Source organism: Rhinoderma darwinii, chromosome 4 (assembly GCF_050947455.1).
Source record: "Rhinoderma darwinii isolate aRhiDar2 chromosome 4, aRhiDar2.hap1, whole genome shotgun sequence".
NCBI classification, from domain to species: domain Eukaryota; kingdom Metazoa; phylum Chordata; class Amphibia; order Anura; family Rhinodermatidae; genus Rhinoderma; species Rhinoderma darwinii.
In genome coordinates, this window is record NC_134690.1 from 380,894,701 (window position 1) to 380,906,112 (window position 11,412).

Below are 11,412 nucleotides of genomic sequence, written 5' to 3' on the forward strand. Positions count from 1 at the left end.
TGTAACAAATAAGAGAATCCGTGGTGACATTTATGATGGAATATAAACAGAAGCCTATGTTGTATATGTAACATTCAGATTCTTCACATGTATGTATGTAGTCTGCTCCCAGCAAGCTCTGCAGGAAATAGGAGATCATTACTTAATGTGGGATACTGACATTTGGAATCTCTCCAAGGTTTGCTTCACAGCTGGACTTTGGGTTCTGGGTTGTGGACGTGTGGGTCAAATGGATTTATTATAATGAGATTATCAGAGCCTGAAAAATATCGGAACGTTTCCATAATCCTACAAAAATAAAGGGTGAGATATTTACACACGTATATGTTCAGATTTGTAGTCCATTATAACGGGGTAGTATTATGGCACGATGACGGAGTCAACTTCCTCTTCCTATGAGGATATATGCTCCCTACTAAAAGTTAAATAGGCCACAGTGTGAAATTTTTGGGTTTGCACTTTCCAGTTTCCCCCGGCTTCGCTAAGTATTTTTGCTCAGTACTTTGCTTGAGTGTCTGAGCAATGAGACCATAAGGTTTCTCTGGAGATTATTCTACTTAATATTCCTACCTAAGGACCTGATTGTTCATGACGCACTGTTACTGGATGCACTCTTTGGACTAGGTATGGATTTGGCGGAACTATATCAGGTGCCAAGGTTGTTGATGTGCCTTGGCCCTGGCACATAAGAGGGTTAAACAGCCCCCCTACCAAATAAGAGGACACCAATAATATAAATCTCACGTGCATTAGAGCCCTGGAGCTTCCATGTCCATGTTATGTCCATGTCCATGCCTTGGGGAAGCTAAAGGACTAGGAGTTTGCCACTCAGCTTATCCAATGTCAACCCTGTGCAGGTAATAAAAGCCTGAATGGACTTGAAAATGGAAAGGTGGTCACTTCCCACTCATCCAGGCAGCCCATACAGAATTAATTGCTCAGCAGGGGATGACAATGAGCAGGGGAGAAGGCACCTCCCAGTACAAAAAGTTTGAAATCTGTGCTTTATACTGCAGCATGATGGGCGTGGCGTTTCAGAACTAAAAATAAATTTATTCATTAAAACTTATTTCTTAAGTGTTAATGATCACCGCACCACTGATGTTAATATTCATTGTGCCTAAAATAGCTCCTTATATTACTGCCTAGTTTCCCCAGAATTGCAGAAGTTTAGTTTTCTACAAAAACGGATCAAGGTAGAGAGAAGCCCTTCTCAATTAACATTGTCATATAATGAAATAATTAGATAATTGCCAGCAGATGCCACCACCTAAAGGTCCTCTTATGTGACCCGTTGATCGGCGCTCGTTTGCTCCTTCCACAAGGAGCAATGCTTGGTTATGTATGGAGACGAGCGATCATTACCACGATCGCTCATAACCATGCATTTCACCATGTCGGCAGCACATCCCACTGTTTACACAGACAGAAATAATATTAAATGCTACATAGCTTATCTTCTCTTGCTCTATAAGATGCTGCCCACAGATTGGACAGGTGACAGGTTCCCTTTAACATACCCGATCCTCTGTTCAACCAGGAGATAAGCTAGGGCCACTTATACCAGTCTCCTAATGTCAATAAACATATACGCTCAATCACCTGACTTTTTCTAGTGCAGGAGAAAGAATCTCCATCCCTTAGTAATAAATATTCATAAAGGCATAAAGGCATAAATGCATCATAAGGTATGCTTAAAAACTTTTCCATGTTTCATGTCTTGTTGCTGGGGGTATCTATGAAGCAGAAGAGAGAACTAAGAGATGAAGGCCCCTTTGTGTCGGAGGCTCCTGGGCATTTGCCTCTTTTGCCTTCCCAATAATCTAACCCTCTCTAGTGATGAGTTTACTAGTGCAGATTAAAAGTGCACTGGTTAAATAGATGGGGATTCATACAGATCACAGACAGCACATCATTAGATAATGTTATATAACCACAGCCAGTCTATGTGTTTAGAAGAGTCATAAATTGCATTTCAGTTAATACAACATAAAGTATTTCTGACAGAATCCGCCCTGTTAATCTATTGGTGTCATCACCACCAGCGTATGAAACTCAATCACTTCATAGAGGAGCAACCCGCGCTTCAATTACAGCACTACTTTGTAGAGCAATGGACCAACACTCAAAACTTGGCACCTCCAAGAGTGTTTACAAAAGGTCTTTCAGGTTCACATTACCAGATGGTAAATCAACTCCTGGGAACCTCACACTTTTATATGGAGAAGTAAATTAAAACTATTCTTTTAATATGCAAATGGTTTGCACAAGGTGTCAATGTGCTCTATGGTTTGTCTTCCAAAGACCAACAAATATGGCATTTTATAGAGCACAGTAGAAACAGGACAAAATGCTTTATGTGGACATCTAAATTAAAGGGGTTATCCCAAAGATCCCATTAAAAAAAAGAAAAAAAATCACGAGAGATTAGCTGTAATCTGTGGGGAGTATTCAATTTCCCTGCAGCGTCACTACAGGAGAAAAGAAGAATTACACAATGCCCATTGAAGTCAAAGTGGGTGGACTGAAATAAGCCACGCGTTATATGTAAATAAGTCCACTGGGAGCTCCAAGAGGGCTTAGGCATGGGCCGTACCTTGCACTTAAAACTGCACATACATCAGTGATAGTGCCCGGTACTACAGATCAGCCCCTTTCTACTGCTGATCGTTTGGGGTCTCAGCAGTCGGACTAAGGAATGACTTTTGGAGTTTTGGAGTTTATATATTGATTATAACTCATTCTGTGTTGTTCACATCTACTGGCTCCCAGCATCAAATGGATTTCAGAGTCCGTGATCAATCATGGCTCTTACAATTAGATGAGATTTTTAAGGAGGACTCTAGTTTGATTTTAGTTGCTAGTGGTAGAGATTGTAGAGAACTCAGCAATAGGCTAAAAATGTTATTGAACCAAGAACCAAAATTTGGTGGAACAAAGCTTTCTTAGAGAAATATCTGTCCAAAAATCTCATTCCGCGTGGTTTGAGAGTTCAAGTGTTTCCTTCCTTTGAAATTGATAATGACGATTTCAAGAAGAAATGGGAGGAGCTTTCTGATAAATGCTCCAAGGGTTTCATGGAATTGTTAGTTCTCTCCAATCAAGCGAATCTGATAGAAATTGAGAAGAAGGTAGAGGGCATCCAAGCTATACTTAGGTCAGAACTCCCTAGCGCAGCACTAGATAAACTAGTAAATGGGAGAAGGAGATATGTGCAGTCAAGGCTGGCAAATTCCAACGAGATGTTCACGATTATCAGCAGCATCGGGTGTATAGATGGCGTATGGGTAGGGGTAGATCTAGAAATACATCTCACTCTAGGTCATCCTCCACCACATCTCACACTTCCACAGATGAGCCCCCCAGATCTAGAGAAACTAGAAATATGTCAGAATCCGGCAATACTCAGGGTTCCCAAGGCCCGCGATGGCACTTTGATCGGCAAGCAAAACGGAAGAACTTATTCAACCATCAACGGGATAAAAAAAAGTTATTTAGAGGTAATAAACCTCTCTTCACATGTCCTCTCTGATGCCCAATTTGAGATTTTGGGTAAAGGTTTGACTTTTTCACCTACTAATTCCTTCAATTTCTTTACAGCTCTAAAAGATTTACACCTGTTTTCAAGGAAAGTGGTTTTAAAGAAATTACACAGTAGGGGACCTCTGGAATTCACTAGCCAAATGGAAAGGGAAGCCTTGCTGGCACTGGAAGAATTATTGCGAGAACAAACAGCCGAAGTGCCAGGTATGTTCCCATCAACTGTTGTGCCCAAACCCACCAGGTTTCCCCCCTTATCCTTATGTCCTGACGTTGAAATTTTTAATAAATTGGCCATTGATGACTTCAAAAGATTATCCACTAATAGGACTAATGATAATTTAACCTTAGACCAAAGAAATGCACTAAGGGAACTCCAAGCATTGGCCGATGTAGTCTTTAAGGCTGCGGACAAGGGGGGAAACGTTGTGGTTTGGCCAATGGTAAAATATGAGAAGGAAGCTTTCAGACAGCTGCGGGATAGGCAGACTTATGCTAGGTTACCAACAAACCCAGTTTGTCTCTTTTCCCAGGAACTACGTGGAATTTTAGATATGGCTCTTTGGGTATTATTCCTAAAAAAATCCATGATGGACTAGTGACCAATGATCTCAAAATCCCCACTTTGTATCTTTTGCCAAAGATACACAAGGATCCCATTGACCCCCCGGGATGTCCGATCGTGTCCGGGATTGATGGACTGTGCGATCCTGTATGCAAATTTATTGACCACTACTTGAAAACTTTGGTGAATGACTTGTCTTCATTTGTCAAGGACACGACGGACATGCTTGGGAGGATCAATGGGATCCAAATTGAACCAGATATGTATCTTGTGACAGCTGATGTAGAATCACTCTACACAAGCATAAAACACCATGACGGGTTGGAGGCGGTCCGCTTCTTCCTGGGGACCGGCAACCACGATGGCCAACTATGTGATCTCATTCTGGAATTATTACAATTCATTTTGAGTCATAATTTTTTTGTATTTAAAGATTGTTATTACTTACAGAAGCAGGGCACTGCAATGGGTGCGGCGTGCGCGCCGTCCTATGCAAATCTGTTTCTCAGTTTCTGGGAGAGACAGGTTTTTCATGGGGATGGCGCCTGCGCCGCCGACCATGTGCATTTATGGCTACGTTACATCGATGACATTTTCTTTATCTGGCATGGATCGGAGTCTGGTCTGATGAGTTTCATGCAGCAACTTAATAAAAACCCATTTAACATCAAGTTGACATATAAATACCATCAACAACGTGTAGAATTTCTGGACATACAGATTTTTTTCAGATGTTCTGGGCTTCTTACATACTGATGTCTTTCGGAAATCGATATCAGTCAACTCTTTGCTGCATGCATCATCAGCCCATATTCTGTCCACCATTAAAGCCATCCTAGTTGGGAAGTTCATCAGGATGAAGCGGATCTGTTCCTCGGATGCCCTATTCGATCAGCAATCTAAAGATCTGAGACTAAGATTCAGAGACAGGGGCTACAGCAATAGAATCATCAAGTCAGGCTATAGGAGAGCGAGAACAACTTCACATGATGACCTCCTGAGACCCAAACAACAATGGGTGAGTGAGCCAGGCGTACGATATATATCTACATACAATGGACAGTGGAACAAGATGAGAATCATCTTGGAAAAACACTGGCCCATTTTGAGATCTGAGCCACAATTAGCCCAAAATTTATCTGAGAGGCCCATGATGACAGCTAGAAGAGCTAAAAATCAGAAAGATTTTCTTGTTAAAAGCCATTACATACCACGCCAGGTATGTCCCTTTTGGCTCTCGGGGACCTAGAAAGGGATGCTACCCCTGTGGGGACTGTAGAGCTTGCGCCAATATTTGACGGGCAACAAACTTTTCTTCAGCCGACGGAACGAGGTACTTTGATATTAGAGTATATTTCATGTAGTACGACACATGGGGTATATTATGCCACATGTGGTTGCCCTAAAATATATGTAGGACTCACTTCCAGAGAGCTGAGAATCCATACGCGAGAGCATGTGCGTGATATTATGGGGGCCAGTGAAATTGAGGATTTAACACAGCTAAAAACCCTGCCCAGACACTTTAAATTACACCACGGCTGTAACCCTAGAACACTATCAGTGCGAGGAATTGATAGAAAACACTGTGGCATCAGGGGGGCAATGTGAAGAGAGTGTTGGCACAAAGAGAGTGCAAATGGATTGTCATGTTGGGATCCATGACACCCCAAAGGACTTGAAAAGCTCAGCTTTGTTCCTTTTCTATAGTTTCTACCATCTATGCGTTTTTATTAATTGTGTTTTGTATTGTATGTTTTTATTAGGTTCTGTGTACTATATACATATCCGTTCTATGCCCGATAACTTGAACAGGAGAGATCTAATACTCTTTGAACGCTTTACAGAATGATATCGTCTGAAAATGGGGATCCGCTGCTCTACTTCTGTTATACTAAGTCAAGTGGCTGTTTCTCCTCACTTCTTTTGTCCTTTTATAGCTTATATGAAATTAAGATGCATAATAGAGTTGATGTACCATGTTTAATTGCATGATGTTATTATTCTTCAATAATCATTTATCTTTTATTGTACTTAGTTATTATTACGCTCTGTGCTACCTACGATAAATGATTGGCAATTTCCTGGATAGTAGATTTAATATCATTCTTGTGTGAATTAACACGAGTCTTCATCACTTTTATGAAATATGATGTAATGTATGTAATTTTAGTATTACATCATTCACACTTTTACTTTGTTTAATGGGTCAATAGTTACCCCTTAATGTATGTAATGTTTGTTTTTTAAGTGTCACACAGGTATGTATTTGTATGTGCATAATTTTATTTTTTTTCACCTTTTTTGTAATTATATATTTCATTATTATTCCACACGTATTTTTAGATTTTTATTCATTATTATTTTTTCACTTCATTTATTTATTATTTCCATATCATTACACAATAAATCTCTACTCTACAGGGCTTCCTCTTACAGACTTAACTTTATAGACATTCATCTCAGTATTGTTCTGGACACATATCGATAGTCAGTTGGCTTTCTGGGTCAGTCATGTCCTTAGTGGCCTTCCGATTTATAAATTCAAAATATCATAGTATTTTTTCACTTACATTAATCTGTGAGGTGTGCATGCCTGTGGCAACTGCTGGTGGCGACGCTTTGCCCTCTTCGTCTCCATGGGCACACTGCGCATGTCCGGAAACTCCCGTTACGCGTCGGGAATCCGGATGTGCTCTGCAGTGTCTGGAGCCGGAAGTGGGGCTGGCCTCGTTTCCGGCCGCGCCATTGGACATGCGCCGCTACTCACCGCATAATGACGCTACACCCGTGATACTCTCTATTTAAGGGCTGTTTATTGTCAGACACATACACACACCCTCTGAGGAAGCACCTATAGCGAAACGCGCGTTGGGGTTCATGTGGAGGAGCGAATATTGATCATTACTTCTTTTTTGCTGTCATGGGTAATGCTGTTGTTATAAATGATATATTGATGCACTGACACTTTATCCCATTCCCCCTGTTTTTTCACCAATCTAATATGTTTACAGGGTTTACTTACTATGAATAGGGAACCCTTTTTGGGTCTAAATATATATCTTGCAAACCATTCAATATAGCTTTCATACTTATACACTTTATCCTGCATTTGTCATTATTCGCTCCGTTGATTTCACTAGGGTCTTGTCGTTATATATATTTTAATATATTATCTGTTATATGTGTTTAATAAATACATTTTTACTTTTATAAAAAATTGACTATAAGCTCTGGTCGTTTCTTCTGTGTAAGGAATGACCATCAACAATTTTTCCAGGAAAACCTCCTTAATAAAGCAAAATTAGTTCTAAAACACATAAGCGCCTTGGTCCATGAATTCATCTTGAAGTAGATACTTTTTTATGTTAGAAAATTACATGTCTATTCTTTGGAATGGAGAGAGAGCAAAAACCACGGCGCCACATAGTGCAGGTCAATAAGATAGGCGGGTTGAATATAGTCTATTGAATAGAGGTCTATCCTTTTGCCCCACAGCACCGATTGACAACTTTGAACTGTTTATGGCCCTTAATAGGTTCATAAGGAAACTCACTCTCACCAGACATTTCTCTATGGTGAAATCTACTATCACACCAGGACCTACCAATGAACTACCCGCAAACAATTCCACCCCCAACGCCATCCCAGTGGATGTTCATCCCAAGTCTAATTTCTATCCAACTCACCACCAAGGCCCTATGGTAAAAACCTTCTCTACCTTGGTAAGTAATGAATTTAGGTCATTAGACATACCATCTCACTATCCAGACAACATAACCACCCATGAGAGAAGGGCCTTGAAAACCCTCCAAAAAAACGAGGAAATCGTAATTCGCCCGGCAGGCAAAGGGGGTGGTATAGTCATCCAGGATAGGAAAAAATACCTGGATGAAACTTTGAGGATCTTGAGTGACACCACTTTTTATCGCAAACTAACCACCAATCCACTTTCCACTTACGCATACGAATACCAAACCTTTATAGAGTTGGCCGCCAAGGCAGGATTACTCACCAAAAAAGAGAAACGTTTTTTGTCTGTTCCCTTTCCTAACATGCCCTTTATTTATCACTTGCCAACAATCCATAAGTCACTAACAGATCCCCCTGGACGTCCTATCATCTCGGGAATAGGTTCACTCACCAGCAACCTCTCTCACTTTGTGGACCTTCATCTCCAACCCCTTGTACTTACCCTACCATCCCATCTAAAGGATTCCACACAATTAATTAGAGATCTGAATGATCTAAATATCGATTCCTTGACATCCCAAATTAGTTTTTTGACAGCTGACGTGACCGCACTATACAGCAACATTCCTCATAATAAAGGCATAGAAATAGCCCATTCATTTCTGTCATCCAACACCCTAATTCCTGAGTTGCAGGTCCGCTTTCTAATCAACTGTATTGAATTCATCCTTCATCACAATACATTTAGTTTTAATAACAATTTCTACAATCAAATTAAAGGATGTGCGATGGGCACCCGTTTTGCACCCGCGTATGCAAACCTATACATGGGAGCCTTCGAAAGGACATATATCCATGGCGAACATCCGTTCAAAAACAATATACTGTTATACAAATGCTATATCGATTACCTGTTTCTGGTATGGAAAGGTAATGAGGAGGAAGCCTCCCGTTTCATTGAGACTCTTAACACTAATGATTACGATTTATCATTCACACATACATTCTCTCCCGCTTCCATAGACTTCCTAGACCTCACAATTAGCTACGATAGCGACTGCAACAAATTTGTCACCAAAACACACTTCAAACTAGTAGATGTCAACAGCTATATCAATTTCAGGAGTGCGCATTATCGCCCCTGGCTTAAAAACATACCTTTTGGGCAGTTCAGGAGAGTTAGAAAGAACTGTAGCACAGACGAAAATTTTAAAAAAGAATGCAATGTTTTAGAGAAAAGGTTTAAAGATAAACATTTTCCTTCAAACCTTATAAAAGGTGCAAGACTTAAAGCAACGGAACTCTCACAAGATTCCTGTCTCAACCCTTCCCCTAAGAACTCAGAATCTGGCAATAAATATAATACCAACTTCATTACCACCTATAACAAAGGAAATAAAGCAATCAGAGCCATTTTAGGCAAACACTGGCACATCATAAAGAACGATCCGTATCTGAAAGATATAGTCCCAGCAAAACCGAACATTACATTTAGACGGTCTTTAACCCTCAAAAACATCCTGGCCCCCAGTAGAATAAGGAAACATACAACATCCCATACGAACTTCCTTTCCAACCTTAATGGGTCCTACAAATGTGGTCGCTCACGTTGCCTCTGTTGCAACACCATAAACCATAAAAAAAATACCTACACATCTACCGTCACCAATGAAACATTTACAATTAAAACATTCCTTAATTGTGGTAGCTCATACGTTATCTACTTAATGGAGTGTCCCTGCCAACTGCAATATATAGGTAGGACCACCCAATGCTTACGAACCAGTCAACAATCATCGGTTTAACGTCAACACTGGTTTTCTTAAACACAGTGTGTCCCGTCATTTTGCTCAGGCACATGATTGTCAATTCAATAAAATTAAGATCACACCCATTGAGTACATCCATCCAGATGTCCCGAATAGGTTCAGCAAGCTAAAACAAAGAGAAAACTTCTGGATATTCAAAATGAATACATTACACCCAGGGGGCCTGAATGACATCTCAGAGTCTGCATTGGATTGACCTTTACCAATCTGCAATAAAACTAAAAGGTCCCGACTCCTTTTCCCAAGCTAATTTGTAGCTGACACGATATATACTTGTTTCTGAAAACGCATATATATACCATCAAATAAATACAGGTTGTCCCCATGTAGGTTACAAATATTTTATTAAGCACTTGCAAATACCCTGCCTCAATTTTTACTATAAATTATAGATTGCATTTATAACGACCATATACACACTTAACGGTATATTGTGGTCACCCACCCACCGATGGGTGCGAGCTGACTTTTCCCTAGACCCCAGTTTAGAAACTCTTTCTGTCCTGGCATCCAGTAATTAATACCCCTACAAAACTGTTTTTAGCATAAGCCCCTTCACTTTTACGGCTTTTATAAGAAAATTCTTGTATGTATATAGCCCCAAAATATATAAAAAGATATATTCTAACTTTCCATCACTTTTTAATTGATTATCATCAACTAACTATACCGACCATTTAATCTATTTTATCAATATTAATTGTTGTTGTCACCGATTAATCTCTTATTTTATCGGACATTTCAAAGGGAAGAACCTATCCCCCCAGTAACTTTTTAATACACACTAATGTACTTTTATATAGGTTAGTCATTTTTCTCTGTATCCATTCTAACTTACCTGCTGTCAGCAGGCTTTTTCGCTTCTCTATTCCTTCAATGCGGAGACACGCGACCTCTCGCGGTTTGCATGTCACCATGCGTTCCACTGTCATTTTTGGACCTCTTCGGCCACCGTAGTTTAGACAATCCCGCTGACTACGACCGTTGTTTACAACACAGAGATTTGCTTTATCGAACTATGCTAATCAATCACCCGTATCTTACACAGATGTAGCGTCAGTCCAACACCTTGATGATAGTGTTAGCGATAACGAATGGTTTAGTGAATTCTTGTCTTTTTTTATTACTTTTTATTTCTTGTGCTCAATACGCAACTTCTTCTTTCCTTCTAAAATTTTAACGTGACAATTCACTCTATGTTCTTCTTGTTACCTTACAATTGTACTAAAACTTGTATGATGCTGTTATTATGTATATGTATATCATGAACTCTGACCCGCCTGGTTTGGCGGTTTTTTGGCCACTTGCTCCGTCTGAATTGGCCCAATCAAGACCTGTCTAGCTGTGTATATATACATGCTCTTTTCTTTTGCTTACTGTGCCTGATGAAGACGCCAGTTCGGCGTTGAAACGCGTTGTCACCTTGTACAAATAAAATTATTTTACATAGAATTGATTCTTCGTATATTCCCCTCATCCCTACCACGCAGCAGCGCCATCACAGATCCTACTTCTTCATTCATCCATTCATCTATTCTTTGGAATGAGTTTATATTTTGCATCGCTATAAATAGTTGTATAGATTCCTGGAAGCCCAGATATGTCAGCCATGTCACCTTTAGGCCCATGAAACTAAAACAGAAGAAAATAAGACAAGTTGGTTGATGACAGACAGCAATGCTACTGCTGGCCATATGCTTTTTTCCACATTATTTTCCACGTACTGCTTATTTGACCTGCAATTACTAGTAGTTTTGTCTAAAGTCAGTTTTTTCCAGGCAAAAA